The 21,519-nt window shown below is 36.9% G+C and overlaps 1 long non-coding RNA gene across 1 annotated transcript in view; it reads right to left on the reverse strand.

Annotated features, from left to right (window-relative positions):
• The window catches only part of LOC105725650 (uncharacterized), a 30,538-nt gene extending 11,712 nt beyond the window's left edge, over nucleotides 1–18,826 (reverse strand). The window contains exons 1-2 of the long non-coding RNA XR_001109331.2: nucleotides 18,619–18,826; nucleotides 6,241–6,393 (exon numbers count right to left, since the gene is read on the reverse strand). This is a non-coding gene — a long non-coding RNA (uncharacterized LOC105725650). The remainder of the gene's footprint in view (nucleotides 1–6,240; nucleotides 6,394–18,618) is intronic.
• Nucleotides 18,827–21,519: the final 2,693 nt, after the last annotated feature.

The following is a 21,519-nucleotide window of genomic DNA, read 5'->3' on the forward strand; positions in this document are numbered from 1 at the left end:
GGAGTACATTTTACCATGGAAACAATATATTAAATAGCAACTAACTACTAAGCCACAAAAGCCTATACAATTTATATTTGACATTGAAATGAGTTAAAATTTCCCTTCAGGCAGATTCATCCCTTAAAAGTTCTACAGAGTTATTCTCACTGTGATGTGTAGAAAGAATTTTGAACTACAAGTTTGTATGTCTGGAACCATTAAGTTAACAAACATGTACTGATTATCTACCATGTGTCAGGTACTGTGCTAAGCCATGGAAACGCATTCTGGTCAGGAAAGCCAGGTAATAAGTAAACAAAATTTTTTAAGCTGAGAATAGCTTGTATTTTGTGCTATGAAGGAAAAAAATAAGGTGACAGAGGATGGAGTATATCAATTGGTGTTCGAGCAGGAAACAGATTTTATACTCAATGAGGTAATTGACGAGAGTTTAATAAAGGGACTTTTTAAAAGGTGTAGACAGTATTAAGGTAAACCAATAAGGGAAAGCAAAACACCTTAGAACTAGTAAAAGTGGAAAGTCATTACTACCCTTAAGCCTCAGTAGAGAGGGAAAGGAGCAGTTATCAGAACACAAAGAAAAAAACTATAGCTAAAGGAAAGGATCTTCCAACAGGAACTCTGAGTTTCAGTATCAAACACAGCCACCAGTGACTTGCAGTCTGCGCCTGGAGGGTAATAAATGTGTTGATCTCTCTCTCCTCCTGTCTGCCAGTACCCTGCCAAGTCTCCCATTGGTCAAACCCAACCAGAAGCCAGAAGGCAATGGAGCCTTCTGCTGCTTTCCTTAAAGGTCAGCTGAAAGACGCTCTAAAGAGTGACAAATGGAGAATAGCAATACAGAGAATTATGAAGTCATCCAATATTGGAAGAGGTGACATTGAAGCCAAAACCCACAGTTTTTTTTTTAATGGGGACTAGAGCAAGTGGAAGTTTTGAAACAGGAAAAGTCTTGGTGGCCTAACTCTACAACTAACTAGAAACGTAATGTTGTACCAGTCACTTCACATTTTTGGCTACATCAGTAAAATGGCCAGATTGGACTATGATGATCTCTAAGTTCCTTTTCATCTTGAACTATTTGGAATTCTCTTTGAATTTCATAATTCTACTTCCTCTTAATATCCCCTCCCATGATGCTTCAATAGTATGAGGATAAATTGAATGTTTATAAATTAGGGCTTCACTAGATTTTCTGAGAGTTGACAGTCCCACAAGTAAGGAAGAAGGGAAATGAAAAAACCTGCCTAGGCTTATGTAACAGAGTTTGAAGCAATTTTTTGGCCTATGTGTGAAAGCATATTAAGAGATCTGGCTCATGACACACCCAAAGCTGACATATCCACATAGAAAATGGTTTAATTGAAATTATCCCAAGAACATTATTTACTCCTTTTGAAAACTTCACCAGAGTTTTTCCATTTTCAATCAAAACTTCTACAAATCACATTTCAAAGTTGGCAAAAGAAAGTTCAAATTACATGGGTTATCTTTTTCTTGCAACTAATATATATCAGAGTTCATTGTGACAGTCACAAGTAAAGTACACTAAATTAAATTATTATTCCCATCTTAACTGACTCACTGTGTAGAAGTTGAGTTCACATCACAGTATATGGGCTGGTCCTTGTCCACATGACTGTACCATCAGAATATAAATTATCACAGTATTTGTGTACTAACTGGATGAAAAGTGGTAATCTTTTTCTTTTTCTTTTTTACTTTTATCTTGCTCATGGAGACTGGCCTATACATGGATTTCTACGTAATGAATCAGAATACAATGGTAGAAGGGGTAGACATTTCTCAACCCAAAAACTATTAATTCATTCTCTTATTCATTCATTCCACATTGACTTACTAAATGCCAGCCACCAATGTTTGTGTGTTAAATAGCAAAGAAGAGCTAGTACTCTTGGAGCTAATCAGTCTAGTAGGAACTGCCACCACCAGATATCACTAACTCTACTCCTCACCAATAATTCTCTGTGAGTACGGGAACACCTTTTTAACCTTAAAAGGTTTCATATTCACATTTGTCCAAAAATAGGTATATTTTAGTGTCTATTAATTGAAAAAATGCTTAATGACACGTGACTGTAAGTTTAATAATCATTTCAATAAACATATTTATTCATAAGAATCTCTACACATATTTGAAAGGAAGTAGTGCATTCATTCAGGAAACACTGTTTTGCCCATTGACAATATATCATGTGCTTATAGAATCGTGAACCTTTAGCCATGGAGCCTAACCTCCCCCACCCCCAGAAATCTACAGACTTCAGGTACAGAGATACTGTGCTGAAGCTTGCGATGACCTAAAACCAGGCTGTGACCTCCACAGTCCCAATGCACTTGCCGTATTATGCCATAACAATGATACAATGTTCATACAATGTTACTCTGAATGTCGGTTTCTAGCAATGCTACCTTCTTGTCCCCAAAATCTCACAATTCATATGAAAATAGTTTTCAGATGTTTTAGTTATATCCTCTTTCACATTGCACCAGCTTTTTCCCCCCGACATAACTACATGTTGGTGGGAGAAAGGCTGGACTCTTCAAAGAAATCCCATCTTCTTACCATAAAGTTTTTGGACAAAGGATGTGTTTCAGATTCTCTTGTTACCTAATATTATTCCTGCCTCCAAAAGACACTTCTCCATAACTCAGCTAAATGGACTCCTATCAGGTCTACCTCACTAGTATGACAGATGTGCCAGTAAATGTCCAAATCCTAAAAGAAAATATAACTTAACCTGATGCCAGGATACTCTACCATGCTAAACAATAGGTAAGAAGTGCATTTGACTTGGTTGGGCCTCAAAGAGTAAGTATACTTTTAACAACATATTGTAGAGATAGAAGAGTCATCTAGGGGAAACTCTTCTGGAGAAAAAAAAAATGAGAATAGAAGAGATATGGAGTCTAGGGACTCAGGTTTTTATTTTAGTCAGTAATTACTGGCTTAGGCAGTTTAAGAAGTCAGTGTTGACCATTGCTTGGTAGCAGAGAAGCACACCAGTGAGGGAAAACAGCATCCCCAAAGAGAAGATAGGGAAAAAAAAAAAGATAAATGCCACAGTAAAGACAGAACCCAGGCAAAAATAAACTTTTCCTCTTTCAAACCCTTTGGTACTTTTCATTCTACTCACATGGTACTTATCACAGATTACTTTGCCATCCAGTCCTTTATGTTCTTTTATTTTTTCCTCTACTGGATTGTAATTGAATTCACAAAAGGGGCAGCAATGTGATAGAGTGTAAATAGCAGAGGATTTGTAACCGGACAGTCATGTTCAAAGCTAGCTTCAACACTCCATGTATGTAACCTCAGACAAGTCTCTCAACTTCTCTTAGTCTCATTGTTTATAAAATGTGAATGATAATGCATATTTATGACAAAATGACAAAACAACTCGGGGTTGTTTTTAAGATTAAGTGCATGAAGTAAGGCATATGAAGTCTAGCACACAGGAGACACACAGCAAATATGTTTCTTCCTCAATCTCATCTCCATGTGAGAAAATGATTATCTTCACATCTTTCACATAGTTGGTGCTCATTATGGGCTGAGTGCAAAGTAGTTATGCTGCAGCATTGCATTCCAGGTCACCCAGATTACACTGCCTTGAATAATTTGGATTGGTTTGTAGTCTACATGAAGTTTACTCCAAAAATCATTTATGAATCACCTTCAATGACTGGTTCTGCTAGTGCCTAGGACCATAAAGTATGTTCAACAGGGGCCTTGCACTCTGAGTGAGTTATTCCTATCCCTATAGAAAGACTTTTAAGGAAACTAACCAATCATATGGTGAATGGGGTCACTAAACTGGAGTAATAGAAGAATATATTTTTAAAGCCAGGTAACTCCTTCATGAGAATGCTTGGTAATGCTGAGGGCTTTAGACAAAAACTAATACCATAGCTAAAATGAAGAATCTTACAAGAAGAAAATATCTGGGGAGAAAATGTTTTATTCTATGCTCACAAAACTGTGTTTGATCTTATTAGTGGATTGGTCCTATAAGTTTGAAATGGATGAATAGATTTAAAATTGGTTCAGGGGTATAATAAAATTCCTGTTTACACACTTCTGTGTAATCTCAGGAGCTGGGAAATGACCACCTCATGTTGGAATCCAAGAAGAGATTATTTAAGGCATCACCATACAAGATAGAAGCCTAGAGTAAAGAGCCCCAGTGAGGAACAGCTCAGATCGTGGCCACAAGTCATCCTAAGGACAGAATGTCCCGTTATCATAGATAGAACAGTATCAAGTGTAACAGTAACTGTGGACAAATACAATAATCCAAAGATGCAGAAGAACAGGAAGAGATAACAAAACACAAGCATACCTTAGATAATTGAGACTAAGAGGCTGCTTAATTAGAATTGAATTGGAGTAGCTCAAAAATAAACTGTAAGTAGGTCGAGATTAGGGAGAAACCTTCTCCCTAATCATATTGCCATTGTCACTATGCTCTGTTCTCTCTCCTTCACTACTCTCCAGTGTCTTGACCCATTCCCTCATCCCTTTCTATATCTGTAAGGAGATAATATTTATTAAATCCCTCATATTGGCTGGGCACTGTACAAGGCATTTACACGTGGTATCTATTTCACATTACAATTACCCCAAGAATTAAGTATTGGTATTAGACCCATTTTGCAGATGAGGAACTCAAGACTTAGAAAAGTAAAGACCTGCACATATTCATACATAACTAAGTAGAAGGGCTGAAATATGAACTCAGGTCTGTCTAATGACAAAATCTGTGCTCTTAGGTCATTTAAGTTTAATATGTTACCCCTCTAACCGGTACTAATATTTTATAAATTCATGTTTACTAAATTTAAATTTATTATATACTCTCAAAAATTTTTTAAAAATCATTTTAGACTCAAAGAAATACATTCCAATGGTAAGGTTTCAGTTGAGGTCCAGTGATAACTGGAAGCCAGGGAGATAAAATGAGCAGTAGAAAATTGTCCTAGTTGAACTCAAATTATATCCCATAGGTGGCTAAAGCAGCCAAGTCATAGGGCTAGATGTGAGTCAGAAAGAAAATGTTTTTGAACTTGCAACAGATCTTCAAAGTGGTATGGTTGAAGGAGACTGATAAGGTCGAACAAAAACTGCCTCGAACTTAACCTCAAGAAATGAAAAAAAAAATGGGAATACACTTCAGAATGAGGATAAGAGCCGGATATACCGGTGCTGAGCTTCCCTCCTCCCTAAAATACATTCTATGACTTTACTATTCATGAGTATAAATGTTGTCTAGGTTATTTCCAGTTTAAAAAAAAAAGCAATTGGCCATATCCTTTTCACCATTTTAATGTTGAGCTATTATAATCTCACATTCCAGTGGCCTTCTAACTGCATGGTTATAGTCTCCTTACACTTACTCTGAAATTGTTTTTCCATTGTTATCTTACATTATAGTCGCATCGTAATGTCATGTTTAAAGGTTCCCCATACACTTGTAATGAAATCGTTTTGCAGTTCAGAATGGCATCATATTGGCACTTTAAGCAGGGTATCCATCACCGTGTATTGATAGTTTTCACAACAAAACACCCTATTTTAGTGACTGTGAAAGTAAATAGCTGTTGCCAGTGATCTGTTCTTCCATTTCAAACTTAAATGGTCTCATCTGTTTTATTTTACCTTGCAATTTTCACACCCACTGTGGTATAGGCCAAATTTATACTAGTTGCTTTCAAATGATGATTGTCATTCCATTGGCTCATAAATGTTTATATGACAAGCCACTTATCTGTTTTGGTTTGGCCTTTGTGCAATAGATAATTCCTTACAGTCTGATAATCAATACACTTTGGTCCCTCTATTTGTAAAGCTAATGTAGATAAATTTTCTGCTAATTTTAATCTAGAGGCAAATTATTTGGTAAAGTTTTCAAATCAAATAAACTAAAAGCAACCTGTGCAACTAAAATTTTATAACATACTGACACCAAAGAAAGAATTCTACTTCCAAGGGGTCACACATGAAAAATTTGAGTGGTAATTTAAGGCAAAATTTAGTGAAAGACAATTGAGAAGAGTAAGTGTTATGTTATAATTATAATTATAATTATTACCAAAACCCAGACATTTTAATTTAATTTTTTAAAACATCACCGTCACCCTTTGGTGGTTAAACTTTGAGAGGTTAACGATTTGGTTCAAATCTCCACTTCAGAAATTAAATGTTACTTCACTCACACTTGGAAGTAGGCCAGGATGGGTGCAAGTCTCCTGACAATAGGCTTCGTTTTCGAGAGCTTCCTATTCTCTGCTGCTAAAGGAGCCGTTACTGCCTCCAACACAGTTCCCCTACAGCTGTTTCAACAGTTCCTCACAGGTCCACAGGTCCAGCTAGAAGTTGGAGGAGCAAAAGAGAAAATAAAAGTAATAAATCCTTATAAGAAAAGATTTCTGCTAGCATTTTCAAACTCAAATTTGGCATTCAGTTGGAGCTGGGAGCAAAGCTTCATATAAGCCTTTATTGTATATCAAACTACTTCTCTGTCTTTGGGAGTTAACATGGACTATGAGGATGATGCGACCAGCAAATCAGTTGCATCCAAGTGTTAAAGACCATAAATCCACTGTTTTAGGTGTTTTTGCTTGAGCTAATGCTCGAATATGTTTTCTGCCAGGAAGCAAGTGGCAATAACTGCAGCAATTATTTTGGTTCTTGGATACTCAAGGTGTCCCAAGAAATAATAATAAAGTCTTTAATATCTCCTCCCCAAATTTGAATGCACTTTATTTAAAAGCCAAATATATGCTCTCCACAAGAGAATGTGGCATGAAGTGAAAAATCTAACTAAATATGAAATAGGATTATGAATCACTCCATAGTGCCCAGCCCAAATGCTACCATCTCGGTGTGAAGGTCCCCTGACTTTCATTACAAAATTGCATGTAAAATAAACCAAAGATGAAAATTCATATTTGAATGACCACACATGAAAAACTTGAGTGCAGTTTTAAAATATAAGCCTAATTATAGGCAGCTGAGTACTGCCTAGAAAAAGAAAAATCATATAACCTTGTACAAGGGCATCACTATACATTCATAATGTCTGAATTTCTCTGCCCTCTGGTTCTAAGCAGCATCTTAACTTCTTATAATCAGCTTCCTCTTCTACTCCTGAAAGTAACTGGTAGTTCCAGACTTTCTCCAGTCTCCACAGAGGCTCAACTCTGCCCCTCTCATTCACAGCAGTTGATATTGCCTCCCTCTTCACTGGGAAAATTGAATTCATTGGTACGATCTCGTCATCCAGCTTTCTATCTCATTGTACTCACTACAACCTACAATTGTATCTATGGCCACATACATTGACACCTTTCTTTCAGTCTCAGAAAAAAAGGTGAGTTTTCCTTTGTTTAAGACTCATCTTCTTCCTCTGGGACATCATTCAGTCGGGTGAACCTCTCCCACATACACCTCAAGCCAGCCTCTCTCTCTCCTACTGTCTCCTTTTCAGCATATAAACATCTTCAAGCTGCTCCCATCATTTGAAAAAAAAAATTCTCCCTCGATTCCATATCTCCCTTAGCCCCATATCTGCCCCAAATTATGGTCCAGCTGCTCTCCCAACCCCACCATATCTCCAGCAAAACTTTTCAAAACATCAGCATCCATCTTTTTCATTCACAGCTCCATTGCAATGTCCTCTATACCTTCCTTTCTACTGAAACTGTCATTATTTCAGTAATCATCTTTCTGTATTTCACTAGCTACACTGAATTCTGTTAATAATTATCTCCTCTTTAATGAAACTCTATTCTACCTTGACTTCAATTCAACCATGCTTTCCTGATTTTCTCCAATCTACTCACTATTTCTTCTCTCCTTTTGACATGGGCTCCTCTTCCTCTATCTACCACTTCAGTAGTGTTTCTTCACCTTCTAAATGCTATTCCTCCTTTACCCTCAAATAACTTCTTTCACCCTTGTGACGCTAAATACTACATAAAAGTGGATGTGTCCTTTACCTCCAGCACTGATTTCTCCCCTGATTTTCCTATTTATATGTATACTCTAAACAACTCTACCGGAATGTCCTGTAGACATCATAAACTTAGCATGTCCAAAGTGACATTTATCATCTTCTCCCAAACTCATTTCTTCTTACTATATTCTCTTTCTAAATTAATATCATCTCTATCCCCTGAGACATCCAAACCAGAAACTTAGAAGTCACCCTTGACTGCCAATTTCATTCTCTACATTAACCAAGCATTTCTGACTTAATCAATTAAAATGTTATTGAATATCATACCCTCCTCTCCATCCCTACTGCTTATCCCTTAGTGAAAGCCCTGGTAATCAGAAGCTAGTCTCTTCAACAGCCTCTGTATCTGTCTCCCTTTATTTGGCCTTGCTGCCCTCAATCTTCTGCAAAACCATCAGACTGATATACCCAAAAGTCTAATCATATCATTCCCCTTCTAAGAAACCCTTTAATTGCTTCTCTCCACAATGTTCCAAGCTCCTTCACATTTCATACTTTGCCTTAAAGAGCTCTCTTTCCCTACTGATCTCTCTAGCTTCATCTCTCACTTATTCCTGACTCATGTTGTATGATCTAGAAACACTTCAAAATTTCTCACAAATACCACTATGCTTCACACATCCATAACTTCACATGGACTCAAGGGAAGATATGGGAGGTCCTTTCTCTAAGTTGACCGTGACCTACAAATCAATCTGTGGGAATGTGTTGGCCTTTTTTGGGTTACATTCTCAAATTGCCTCAGTTAAAGGGGCTTTATTGTAACATAACTGGGGAAATAAGAAACAGGAAATCACACAAAAGCCACATAGAGCCAGACCTAAGGGAGCACTGGAATATCATTCTAAATACAATAGTAACTCTAGTAGGGCAGGAACAGTGGGAAGCACTCCACAGCCACTCACAGTTTCCCCTCCAGAAGTATCTATTCATGGCTCAATCATTCTACCATTATAGTGGTCCAGCTGTTCATAGTGGTTCTGCTTTACTGGTTTGGACACAAGTGATTTATTTACTATCACCATACTATGGCTTCTCTCTATTCTCTTTTCTAGCTTATGGATGTTTATTGTCTTCTCTCTGTATGTCTTTCTGTTTTACCTGCTACCTGGTCATTTTATGTATGACCAGAATTTAAACTTTCCCTAAGAGAGGATAAGATTGGCTGGTCAGACACCATTTGTATAGATATTTTAGGTACCTCTTTGAGAAGCATTATCCTCCTTAACCACTTCATAGGCCACTTTTGATGAAATGTCCTTGTCCTGAGTGTGAGTTTCATATGGAGAAATTATGAAGATTTCTGAAAAATCTGCTACCAAAAAGACTTTGGATGTAAGTGCACTCTGAGATCCCTCAAGAAAAGGTAATATAACTGGCAGAAACTTTTTATGACTTGTAAGCACTTTTTAGACAAGATCTGGCACATTCAAGGTGGTATGGTCTTAGATGTAAGTTCACTATTTAAATTCTTACAATTACACCATCATAACACTCACCTTTTACTGAAAAACAGCTAGATGACAAATACTTTACGTACATTATTGTAATTGTTATAAAAACACTGGAAGTCAGTCACTATTCATACTTTACTGAAAATCAGCAAGGAAAATTAGTGGGTTCAAGGTTGCCCAAGTGACCTAATAAGTGATAAAAGAATTCTAATCCAAAACTGCCTGGTTCCAAGGCTAATGCTATTCCTTCTGTATACCTTTGCTACATCTAGACTATATTTCATCATCCTCCTGTCTGTAACTTATTACAGAACACTCTATAATACTAACTACTTTATAGCTTTTCTTACTCTTCAGCCATGTCTTTGTTCAATATAAGAACAAAGTTGTAGCTTTTGACACATGATGTCCTAGTCTCCTTGTGTCTAATATATGTGAGAACTTTTCCTCCAAATTTCTGTCTGTATCATTCTCAGTCAAAAATTGATCAAAGTTTAAAAATTGACAGTATGATGTCCTCATTAGTCCAGCTCTTCTCTCATTGAGAAGATGGCTTCAGTATAGATACAGCCCAGCAGCATTTTTTTTCTTTAAAATGTGGCTGTGCATTAAATATACAAATATGCTGACACCTAAGTAATTTTAAAGGGAGAGAAATGAATATGGCGTTTTAACTTTTGTCGACTCAGTAAAGAGGCTTGAAGTGTTCATATTTTAAATAAATGTATATAAAATAAAAATGTACATTTCAATGAAATAACAAAAGTTTGTGCTGCAGTGGAAATACAAATATCCTCTTCTTTCTAAGTGGAGTTTTCAAAACTGAAAAGCTTAAGACCACAAGCAACTACACATATCCCAGCTTAACTTAGTTCAAATACCACTCAGAGATGCTGAGCTGAGAGAAATCCTTTGTGAGATCAGGATGCTACACAACTAAACATGGCTTCCAACATTTTATTTCTATCATTCTTTTCAAATTGCATTCACAGCCACAACTGCTCTCTTCTAATAAAGGTGAGAGAAATAACATTTCTTCTTTTAGAATAGCAATGATATTACCAAAGAAAAATAATCAAAGTTAGCAAATTTATTTTGGAATTGTCAATGGAAACCAATGTTCATGTAACTTGCCCCATAGCTCGCATCCCCCAAATCATCACCCAGGAATAATAGCTTACAAATTTTAACATTAAATAAAAGTAAAGCATTAGAACTGATGCAAAGTACTATTATTTTGACATACTGTAATTTGAAAAGGGTAAATCAATTTAAGCCATTTTTGTTTAAAATCAGCTCCTAAGGCTATAAACTCATAGTGGTTGCCAAGTTTCAACCCAAAGTGAATGTTAAGGTCTATGTTATTAACCCTTGAAAAATGAGCTCTATCATGGAAACAATGACAGACCTGGGCACTACCAGGTACAGCTGCTGAAGCTGACAGTCAGTCAAGTAAGAGTAATGCATGGTTTCTTCATATGCAAATCACATAATATGTGCTTACCTTTAAAGAGCAATGTCAGATTACTGTAAAAGTGTTTAGATATAAATGCCTTTTTTTAAGAAACCAAATTCATTTATACTGAACTCTCTATGGCTGACATACCATGATAAATCACCTCATTACACAGGAAGCCATAAATATGGCTATTGAGGATGAGTGTGATTGTAAATGAGACTGCTGGAATTCTACTGTGTCTTGCAATGACCCTCAAGAAAAACATACCTGTAGATCATGGTAAGTTTCCCTTGGAACTAGTGCCCCATGCTTACAATGCTATCCAAATAAGTTTTCTGATCCTTGGGTTTTGTTTCTTAAAATAACACCATTAGGGCATATTTTTTCATAACGATTTCCATGAATTAAACAACTATAAACCTTCTAAACGTGTTGCAAGACATTAGGAAATACAAATTGGTAAATTTATATACTGGGAAAGGTCACAAAGTAGTCTTCTAGAGTGCTAAGGATATTCTAAATCTTAATCTAATGGTCATTCCAAGGAGTATATGTGTATTAGCCCATTTTCATACTGCTATAAAGAACTACCTGAGACCAGGTAATTTATAAAGGAAAGAGGTTTAACTGACAGTTCAACATGACTTGGGACGCCTCAGGAAACTTACAATCAAGGCAGAGGTGAAGGAGAAGCAAGGCACCTTCTTCACAAGGTGGCAGGAAGGAGCAGTGCTGAGTGAAAAGGGAAGATCCCCTTATAAAAAGCCATCAGAACTTGTGAGAACTCACTCACTATCATGAGAACAGCATGGGGGAAACAGCCCCCACGATTCAATTACCTCTACCTGGTCTCCTCCTTGACACATGGGGATTATGGGAATTACAATCCAAGGTGAGATTTGGGTGGGAACACAAAGCCTAACCATATCAGTGTGTGTGTATAGGTGTGTATAGGTGTGTGTGTAATCACAGAGCTGTACATTTAAGATCTGTGCACTTTAATCTATGTAGATCATTTTGCAAATTTTTTAAAAGTTAAAAAACAAAACAAAAACATCCTGACATCCCTAAGTCATTTTTCAAATGACAGCTTAGAACAAGAACTGTTAATGTGAACTTTAAGTATCACCTCCCAAATTGGAAGCCCATTTCCTATTCTCCAGCCCTTGCCTCTCAAATCCTTTTATATTCTTCATGTGCAAAAATGTCAAGGCAGAACTCTTCCTGGTGCGAATTTACTATTCAAATCTGGAAACATTCATGCTAAAGTGAGATTTCCAAGAAAGACTGTAATGCCTTTATAGAGAAGAAGTAAGATGAGAAGTTGTCCAGACAGCTAGCAGGAAAAAAGGACAGAGAGAAGGAAGATGTAAAGTGTTCAGAAATATATACAGAGCTGGAGATCAAAGATCCCTAGTATGTCTATCCTCAGGAATCCCCACAGGCTTCTTGATCCTCAGTTCATCATTCCCACCATTATTCATATTCTTATAACCTATGCCTCTCACATCCAACTCACCTCTCTCTCACCTGCTCAATCACCAGGTGTAGGACAAAAGGAACTACAAAGTCTCCAGCTATGCTGTCTGCCAAAGACAATAGGGGCTGTAACAATAGCTCAGCCTCATGTTTAAAAATCAAAGTCCATTTGATTTTCAATTTAAGTTAGAAACTTTTCTGGCTCTTGGGAAGGAAAACCCAAAGCATATTCCATACCTCTGTTTATGCAATACACAGACATCTGAGTATATGGTAAATGTAGTTTTTGTAGCACATGTTGTTCCTTGTTTAGTTCATTTAGCCTGACAGAGTTCATAAAAATGAATGCAACAATAGTAATATTTCATTTAGGTCCACTGGCATTTCTCATAATATACATTAAAAAGATGTAATATATATTATAAATGTGAGAGCAGGTGTATACACAGACATGCATTTAACTCCAAGGTACATTAATAGAATGATAAATTCCATGTATTAAATCTACAAGAACCAAAATACTCTGAGTTAAGACATCTGTACAGAATTAGGTGCCAAATGAAATGTCACAATCAAATAAAACATTTCTTTCTGAGAATCACATGATTTTTTAGAGCTAGAAAGAACCTTTGAAATCACCCAGTAAAACTTGCACATTGACAAGTATCTAACCTGAGTTTTTAAAAAATTAAATGACTTATATAAGCTCACACAGCAAGTTAGTGAAAAAGCCACAGCTAGAATCTTCCTTCTCCAAGTGCAGTGCTCCTTCTACCACATCATTAGCAGCAATGGCTTATGAAGAAGAAATGCACAAGATCTCACTGTAATAACCTCATGTGCTCATTTCAGTGTGCCAATGGATTTTTTTGTGATGCATGCTCATAATTTCTCACAGTTTTGCTAACTCAGTCAATCTCCCCTCTTCTTGAAGACTGGAGCTGGAACCAAACTGGATTCTTTAGACCCTAAAGCACATAGTACAAATTAAATAGACCCTGTAGGCACTTGATTGGTTGGTGAGTCAAATATTGGTCATTTATATTCTACATGGGTATTAACACAGGGTCTACTTATCCAAACAACAAGATCAAAATTGTATTTATTTAATATAATACCTTCATCCTAACTAGACCAACCTAACCTGAAAACTGAAATTAAAAAGAAGTATTACAATTTAAAATGTCTCAACACAGAGCTCAGAACCAAAGCAGACAGATGCCAGGACAGCAGGAAATGAAAGGGAATAACAATTTCAGGTTTCCAATCCCAGAGCACATTGGGTCCACCAAAACGGTTTCAAAATCGCAAATTTAAAAGATCATTAAGACATAATCTAATTTCTAAAAAAAAAAATGAAAATTTCAACTGCAATACTTCACCTGATATCTGACATACAATTACCAAAGACCTAAACTGAAGGCCACAGAAAACACTAAAACAAGCACCCAGCATTGCTGCTGCCCAGTTTGACTTTGAGAAATTAAATTTGAGTAATATTAACTTCAGTTTACCCTTCTATGCAGCAACATAAGTCAGAAACTGTGCCTGTGTCTCAACTGAAATGTGGCATAAAGTTAAGTATAAGGTAGCTGACTCTGGTTTAGACAATACAGTCTTACAACAACTCTTGCCACAAGGACAGTGAAATATTGCAATAGTAGCAGATTGCTAACTAATACAAATGATTAGAAGATTTTGCGTAAATGTTTGAATTTAGAAAATTATCAAGAAAGTAAACAAGACCAAGAAATGAAGGTTAACACAAGCTATCTTTTGTTCTTTCATAGAAATTGTGTGGATGGAAACCATTAACAGCACTGCCTTGGACACTAGTAAAATTCCCGTAGAGTGTTTTATAAAGGTAATGAACTTGTACGTGCCTCACTGAACAGGCCTGCTATTAAATCTTCCCTAAGAAATGGGATAAGATTGCTGGGGTATTTTGTGAGCAGTGTGAGCTTTGCCTGTACATAGTCAGGAATTTTAATTACTGGCCCCAAAATTATGATTTCCTTAAGTAAAATAAAATAGAAACCAATCCAGTACACACTCCACATCATCAATTTTTAATTTACCTAATTTTAAAGATTTCTTTTGTTAGAAGTAGATTTGGGGGAAAGGAGCAAAGTAGAAATCTCAAATGACAAATGTCCAGCCTTGACAACCCAATCACAAACAAATTAAATGTCCATCTCTGTCACAGCTGGCAACCCCAGCCTGGCCTGGGGGAAATCCTCCATGTTGTTTAGAACAAATGTATTGGAGGCTAATCAAAATCTAATGAATCCCTCAGGAAAACAGCTCCTTAGTCCACATCTATAAGAACTTTACTAGTTTGGAGGAGGTATCTACGAGTTGTTTTCTGGGATAGCAATGGTTGTGTAAATAAGAGAACTGGACACCCCCAGGAAAATGTTTCAGCTATGTCTATTATCCAAACCTATGTCTTCACTCACCAAAGTGTCAAGGTGATGCATCTGTTGATCTGTCTAACAATTCATTTTAATACTAACATGTAGGGAGAGAAAAGACCAGAAGGAGGAAAGTTGTCAGGGCAAAGGAAAGAGGCAATTTTTGACTTCTAAACAAAGCCTGTCTGTAATTATTTGGTCTGATCAACCCCTGCAGTTTATTCAGAATTTTCTGAAAGTATGAAAAAAAGGAGACAGGCTGATAAGGGTGAGTTTGGAACATTAATCAGAAGAAAACAAGGGACATGAAAAGGGCAATGAAATAAGAAAAAGGCACCAAAAAAGTTATCATCAGCAGTAATCACTTTTGCCCTGAACCCTGGTTTTTTTGAGGACTGCTTACAGTGCTGAAAGATGAGCCCAAATAAAACCTATGATAACTATATCAGACATTTTTCATGGGCTTCCAAGATGCCAGGCACTTCATACACACTATCTCTAAATTTCATTATTGCCTAGCAAGGAAGGTGTTATTCCCATTTTGTAGATGAGGAAACTGAATTCCAGAGAGGTTCGAACCTTGCCAAGCACAAAGCCAATAAGTAGCCAACGAAAATTCCTACCCAGAGGCTGAGTTGTTTTTACCTCACCAAAATCAAATCCTCTCCTTTCTGTCTCTCTCTCTTTCTGGTCTTCTCAATAGTTTTCTCTCTCAGGGAAGTCCTATTGTTTATAGTCCCAAATCTAAAGCAAATTAAAAGCCGCCTCATACCAGAAGGCTACTCCAAACTGTGAAATCAGCAAGACAGGTAAAATCACTTGGCTCTCTTACATTGCAGATTATATAATTAGTCAAAGCAAAATGGGGCAAAGACATGTGGGAGCAAACAGATTTAGGGCTACACTTCCCTATGTATTCAGCCTTTGCACAAAGACTTACTGTTCTCACCTTTCTTAGCAGATTCTAAAGTAGTGGGTTCCAATGCCACTTTAAGGTTTACAATCCCTGGAAGGGCTCAGATGAAAATGAGGCAGCATCCATATGGTTCCAGTTTACTCCTCTGCCCCCACAAAGAAGCCTACTATACACCTCTAATTAAAGGATAAACATTAGCACTAGAAATTGTAATTAAAGGATTTATACACACCTAGGATCCTCTTGACAACACACTCGTTCATATTACTATGTAAAAGTTTTATTTACTCACATGCCAACTTACAATTGAAATGCGGTTTTATGGTCCATTCCAAAGGCATAACTTGAAGAGGGTGGAGACACCTTTGGGGAAAAAAAAAAGCTAGAAATCTACTTTGGATTGAAATGACTTTTTTGCCAGGCATGGTGGCTCATACCTATAATCCCAGCACTTTGGGAGGCCGAGATGGGCAGATCACCCAAGGTCAGCAGTTCGAGACCAGCCTACCCAACATGGTGAAACCATCTCTACTAAAAATACACACACACACACACACACACACACACACAGACACAAAATTAGCTGGGGGTGGTGGCACATGCCTGTAATCCCAGCTACTAGGGAGGCTAAGGCAGGAGAATCACTTGAACCGGGAGGCAGAGGTCGCAGTGAGTGAAGATGGCACCACTGCATTCCAGCCTGGGCAACAGAGTGAGACTCCATCTCAAAAAAAAAAAAAAAGATGACTTTTTAAAATTGTTTGAAATCTCTCTGGGAACTGTATTAGTAATCTTTGCTAAAAGCCCTTTTGGAGTCTACATACTAGACCCCCTGGGGACACTATGATGTTACTTAGTGTCAAAATAGCAAGGGAGCAAGAGCCTAGGAGTTGGAGTCAGAAATGAAATAGCTTGGAATTCTGGCTTTGATTCTTTCTAGCTGTTGACTTGTGGTATATTATTTAAATTCCCTGAGTCTCAATTTCCTCATAGAGCAAGATCAATATATGTTTCGCAGAGTGGTTGTGGGTATTGAATAAGGTAAAGTACATAAAACCCAACAGAATGCCTTGGCACATATCAGGGTGAAAAGCTGTTCTGTCCTATATTTCTTTCTCTAAACTCCAGTAACAGATTCATTCAACCAGTGTCTCAACAAGTGCTTTTTGTGCTTCTTGTGCTTCTTCAAGGTAAAATGCACAAATCTAGGATTTTAGGCACTAAAAGGGGTGAGTTATTATCTTTTATTATTCTTAAAGATCTTATATATTAGTGGAGGACTTATACATTATTTACACATATATAGAAATTTTATCTTAGGTACAATGTGATAAGTAAAACTAATAGCTAATAGTTATTGAACTCTTTCATTATGCCAAATACTGTGATTTATACCATTTAGTTTAATGCCTATAACCTTAGGGCTACAGGAAGTATTAGTAAAGTTCTGTGAAAGTCCAGAGAAAGAAATTATTAATATCAAGAAAGGAAACCCTGAAGGCTCTTCTAAAGTATTTGTGATATTTAAATCAGGTTTTGAAAGATGAGTAGGATTTTAACAACCTGAGATAGTTAATGGCCTAGGAGGAAACAGCAAATGTGAAGATCATGAAAGCGCTTAGTTCAGTATTTCTAGAAAACACAAGCATCCCGTAGTAGCCACTGAACTAGAAGATGAAGCTGTAAAGATAGGATGGAGATAAATGGTAGAGAGCACAGAGATCATGTTAAGAACTAGATCATTCCCCTGTGAACTGCCCAATCAGACCTATGTTTTAAGAAGACCATGGGAGTGGATTGAGCAGATTAGAAAGAGGAGTAACTGGATATAGAGAGTCCAATTCTGGGCCTTAAAATAAAGGTCCAAAAGGTACATATATTCATTACTATCCCTGCCAATGAGTTAAGGTAGACACAGTTCTTTCCAGTGGCACTGGTTTGTGGAGGGGGAAATAAAAGATACAACCTGAATTTGTGGCTGTCACTGTCTTCCAGGAAGATTAGACTCCTGACAGCCCAAACTGTGGATTGAAAGGGTCTTCGTGTGGGAAATTCAACAGGCTAAGAAAAAGTTGTTTAATAAAATTTAGGAACCAGAGAGGCAATATAAGCCAAGTCTAGGCCTCAGAAAGATTCATACTAGAATTTTGTTTTTACATATCTAGGCCTTTTGTAGCTACACAGCACACTCGTAAAAATTCAATCACCAACTCCATCAACTACAAAACAATGACTTGATAGCCTTTCTTTTCTTTTTTGCAGTGAATGGAAGGATAAGTTTTTTGTTTTTGTTTTTGTTGGCTTTTTTTTTTTTTATATTTAATGCTCCTCAGTTCCTCAAGGAAAGGGTGTTTATCCTCATCCTTGTTTTCCAAGCCCCTACACAGGACATGGGACATAGAGGATGCTGCATAATTTAATAAATGTTTAATTATTTAATCAATTAATTCAAGGCAGAAGGCCATAATAGGCTAAACCAGACTTCAGCTGGTTCTAGTTATGTGGATCAATGTGAGAACCACTTCTTTAGCATTTTAGACAACATGGCTCCATAAGGACCTTAGGTCCATTTCCAGCCCATCCTTGCATTTGTGGAAGAAAAAAAAAAGGTTTCTAAGAGAAGGCTGTTTCCACTTCCCCCAAGCTCTATAATATGTATAAGACAGCATAAAATGCAATAGAATTTTTGTCCATAAATAGATATTTATTCAGAACCTTTAAGCATGGAGTATTGGCATTTTTGTGAATTGGTCTCCTCTAAACAGTTTAATGTCTTATATATGCTAATATATATGATTTATATGTGTTTTTAGATAGACAAGCCTACACAAGAAGTCTAGAAGCCAAAAACCTTCATTTTCTTCCTTGAATCTCCTGTCAGTCTGTCATTGAGTCCTCCCTGTCTGGTCTCTGTTTGTCTTTACCATTCATTTATTCCTTCTCTCTCTGCAGTGTCTCAGCTCTTTCTTGTTGGCCTTGGACATGAATTTTCAATCAAATGGTTCCATCCAGTTTTCTCTCCGATGGAGCTGTATATGACTTGTACAGCTCCAGGGTAATTGAGAAGATAAAGGAAAATGATCATTCCTTGTCCGACTCAAAGTTAAATATGTAAAAGATAAATATTTCTTTTGTCTGATTGCATATTCAAGAATACTCTATTGATATGCTTACAGAGTTGTTCTGATTTCTTTATTTTTCCTAAGCATCTCTTCTATCATCCTTGATAGCTATGTGCCAGAACTCCAGAGAGTATGGTTAGAACCCTGGCCCAGAAAAAAATAGGTGGAGGAGAAAATCCTGTCTTGAGACAATACCATAGAGATATAAAAGTAGCAAAAATTAATTTTCATGATGTTGGGATTTTTCATATTTAAAAATTACATGTCTATCTAACAAATACTTCTTAATGGCTCTACTCTGAAACTAACTTCAACCAGCTGGGACATAACATGAACAATGCTGACATGCCGAAGTAGAAAACATGAGCCCCAACACAGCCCTACTTTCCATGAAAGGATAAAAATTATTATGAAAAAAATCCAGAGGCAAAAAAGGGCTGGCACACAGAGAACTTTGGATAAATTATGTTCCATTAAACACAGCATTACTTTTAATGTTGTACTTGCTGGACACTTTGTAGACCTTTTTTTTAAAAAAAAAAAATAGGATGATTACAGAATTATCTTCATTTTTGAAAGAACAAAACCAGAAAAAATGAAGTTAAACGTCAACTTAAAAGATTAGATCAAGCATGAAATAGCTTCATGGCCAAATTTCAGGGGTCTTGCTTAAGATTAAGATGAGGAGAGGGTCTACTAATGGGGAGAAAGGATTTCAGGTCTTGCAAACATTTAAATCGTGTATAACACAAGTTTGGGATTTGTCACAAGAAACAACAAAAGGAAAGCAGTTCATTGGATACACCAGTCTTTTGCACTGTTCATCATCACTACTTAAAACACTTTCTGACTTGACAAACTACTAGTAAACTCTCAAAACCCAAATCAGTTGTCACCTTCTTTAGGAGGCCTTCCTTACCCCAACCAGCTGAAGTTAATCCTGCCCTTCTCTGTATCATTCTCTACTGTGTACATAGTTCTATTATTGTGCTTAATTATATTTATTTGTTCATATATCATCTTCTCTACTCAAAATATTAATTCCTTGAAAGCAGGCCAATATCTTATTGATCTCTAAAAAAGCAGAGTATCAGAAACATAATAGGCACATTATTCACCTTATGCAACTAAAGAAACAAGGAGTAAATGTGCAAAATTGCTAAGCAGTTCTTCTTGAACATATTTTGCACAGCCAAGAAGTCACACAATGTTTACTCTTCAGAACCTTTGCCCTTCTTTGGCAATTTCTTTCACTCCGTTGATTTCAGCTGTTTTCATTATGATTACCAAATCTGCATTTCCATTCTTGAACTTTTGTCCAGATTCTAGATTCACTTTCACTGCCTGCTAAACATTTCCACATGAATAGCTCATGAATACCTCAACTTTCAATGTACCCAAAAAGAATTTATTACTCCTCTGTCACAAATTTACCCTTCTTGCTGTGTTCTCTGTATTGGTTCATTGCTTCACCATCATCCCTGTATGACAAGTTGAGCCCTTAGAATCAGCATTTCTCCCCAGTTTTGCATCCCTCACCCTGTTCTCCCATTGCCAAGTCCTTTCAGTCTGCCTACCCACTGTCTTTTGCTTATCTCTTCTCTTTTCCACTTCTACTGAATTAGTTCAAACTCTCAAGATATTTCTCCTGACCAATGTAATAAACTGCTAAGAGGCTTCCTGCTTCAAGCCTTTTTAACACAACTCCCATTATGCTGAAAATTACTTTCCTAAAACAACAATATATTTATGTCGGTTTCCTGCTCAAAGACATCACTGATGGCTCTTCACTGGTGCAATTCCTCCTTCTGGCATGCCAAGGCCTCTGAGAGAGCCCCATATACATCCATCATTTTTTCATACTGCCCCACACAGAGCACACTCCATTCACACCCTCTCTAGCCATATCTGTCTACTCCTCAAACATGCCCTCTGCTGCCCCATCCCCAACAAGTCAGGTTGTTCTACCATACCGGAAGGTCCTCCTATCTCACACTTCTCCTTCTTAATTTCCCTATCAATGTCCTGTCCGTCCTCTAGGCCAGTGGTTCTTAACCTGTACTCCATAGACCCCAAAGGGTCCAAAGGTAAAATTAAGAGATTTGTGATTTGGATGGGAGCAAAATTACATTTCTGTTTTTGCTAACTTCTAACTGAAATGTAGTATTTCCTTTCATTGTGAATCTAGGCAACAAACAATAAAAATATTAGACATACATAAGACTTTGTCAAAAATAGAAATCACAGATATATCTATATCACATTATAGTCATTACAGATAACTTGAATTATTTATGCTGATTACTACTTTGCAATTACAATAGTTATTACACCTGCAAATGAAATTTTTTTATTTAATGCCTTAATAAAGAAGTGTACTTATTATATCACAATTTTTTATATTTCAATAGCTATTTTGATACAATTGGTTTCAATTATAATCCTTTCTATTTTATACATTCCAAACATTGTATTGGGAACAGGTCATTAGACACAATAATGATTAAGGATGCCAGTCTAGGTTTATCCTAAACTCTACCAAAAGAAGTTTTCCCACACCTCACCCCTACCCTACACAGTATAAATTAATATCTTCGCCCGGGAGGTGGCCAGCAAGCTGGGACAGAGCG

This window comes from Aotus nancymaae, unplaced genomic scaffold (genome assembly GCF_030222135.1).
Source record: "Aotus nancymaae isolate 86718 unplaced genomic scaffold, 86718_ANA_hifiasm-v0.15.2.pri h1tg000007l, whole genome shotgun sequence".
NCBI classification, from domain to species: Eukaryota; Metazoa; Chordata; class Mammalia; order Primates; family Aotidae; genus Aotus; species Aotus nancymaae.